The 2,124-nt window shown below is 48.0% G+C and overlaps 1 pseudogene; it reads right to left on the minus strand.

The window, feature by feature from the left end:
- Positions 1 to 238: 238 nt before the first annotated feature.
- Positions 239 to 1,125, minus strand: LOC110334232 (annotated as a pseudogene).
- Between the last annotated feature and the right edge of the window lie 999 nt (positions 1,126 to 2,124).

Here is a 2,124-nt window from a genome sequence, read left to right on the forward strand (position 1 = left end):
AGAAAACCATGTGCTCCTACATAGCCTGCAAATAGAAATAGCCAAATCTTACTTTAATGTGAGTCTCCAATCCTCTTGGAGTGTCCTGATGTGGCCTGAATGAAACCAGGACAATGGGAGAAGGGGAAACAGATCTGTTCCAATCCAGTCAAAACTTAGCAAACAACAGGAAGTAAGTCATGTTCTGCATGGCATGGTTAGATTTCAGTGCTATTTTTCCCAAATCCAAAGACTTTCATCATGCTACTGGCACAGAAGAAAGGCCTTTGAGGTCCTCCCTGGACTCCATGGATGAGAGACTGGAGACATGCATGGTAGCAGAGGGTGGGAAGATGTTTTGAAATGTCTTGGGCCCACCTTCTTGAAGCAGTATTGTACGTAGGTCTCATAGTCTTCAGTTGGACCCTTGTCCTCCCATCCCTCACAAGACAGCTACGTATTCTGGTGCTCTGAAAACATGGTGATGTGCAACAACTTCCCCTGCAGCTTGTGTCTATTCAGGTGGCTCATGACCAGCTGGGCCTGCCTGCCAACTGCCATCTGTACCAATGTGTTCTCCTTATGGAACAAGACAGTCACTCGCTGCATGATGCCTTAGACATAGAAGAGAATGAAGAGGCTTCGGGGTGTGACTCTTTCAGGGTTCAGGTTGCTGACCAGCAGGATGGAATTCCCAGCTCCTGCCAGGCCTAGGATGGCCATGTGGACAGCCATGGCTTCAACTGCTGCACATAGACTAGCTAGAGGGGCCAGCACTCTGGGGATGCTAGGAACAGAGAGGCAGATGCCTGCAGCCATGGGTAGGTCCAGCAGTCCTGGCTGTCTCCAGAGGGCAAGCCAGGGTAGGTGTAGTGTCTGCCCTTGTTATTGTATTTGACCTTGAGGCTGCTGAACTTGGAAAAAGTCAGTGTGCAGCATGCAGCAGGCTTTGTGCGCTCTGGTCATCCGGTGACAGCACTGTGTGATCTCGGGTCAGCATGCTACAGCAGCATCTGGAATTTGTTGTTCTTCACAAATGAGATAATTCTGAGAATGGTGTCAAAAATTAAAAAACAAACAAACAAACTGATAAAGCATACCCAGAAGCACTGAGTAGAAGAGGATTTCCATGATGACCCTGAGCATGGGAACACAGGCCTGCCGTGGCCATCCTCAACCTTAGTGGAGACAGCCAAGGCCATGTTTCCCAACTGCATTGAGATCACAGCCTGTAGACTCACCAGGGCATGCACCTGATGGATCTAGCTGGTGCTGAGCTCCTTGAGGTTGGATAACTGAATGTAGATGGGCTATCCACATTGGATGGGTCCCACTGACTGTAGTAGTTACCATGGCATTGGCAACCTCCTTGGTATATACCTTGATAAAGGACTGGTTCTTCCCCACCAGCATGAGGAGGCTGCTGACTTCCCAAAGGGCAACTCTAGGGAACAAAGCTCACCTCAGTGACATCCCTGCTCAGCTTTGCATGTAAATGACTCTGGATGGGACTCCTACCCAACTGTGGTCTCCTTTCAACATCTTGCTATTGTTGCTACTGGTTGCTTCAGCTAAGTGGCTGTTCTTGATGAAGGGACAGTTGCTGACACACATAAAGAGCTTGTCGGACCTGGCCTTGTACCTATCTACAGCTACATCTGGGAGTACGCACACAGAGCAGACCCAGGGGGACAGAGTGGAGGTGTGGAAATCCCAAATAGTCACTTTAAAAGGTGACCCATGCCTGCTTTACATAACAAAGATTAAAGGTTTTCATTTCCTTCAATCTGTTGGTACTGGGTACTGAACTCTGGTCCTCTGGAAGAAAAGCTGCAAGTACTCTCAGCCTTAACTCTGAGTCCTCTCTCTAGTCCCTCCCACTGTTCTTCACTAGGTATGGCCTATACGTGCCTGATCAGACCCATAGATCACAATCTGTGACTTCCAATTCGCTGTCTCTGAATCTTGAACACCCAACTAGATGGCTGGTTTGGAAGAACAGGAAGAACAAGAGGAATTAATATGTGCTAAGTAAATTCAATGATGGGCCCTAGAAATACTTAATACCTAGAACTTTGCATAGATCCCACCCCAGTCTTGAGGTGGCTTATACCCATTTTATAGAGAGTCATCTGGGTCTGCTTC

This window comes from Mus pahari, chromosome 16, assembly GCF_900095145.1.
Source record: "Mus pahari chromosome 16, PAHARI_EIJ_v1.1, whole genome shotgun sequence".
NCBI lineage: Eukaryota > Metazoa > Chordata > Mammalia > Rodentia > Muridae > Mus > Mus pahari.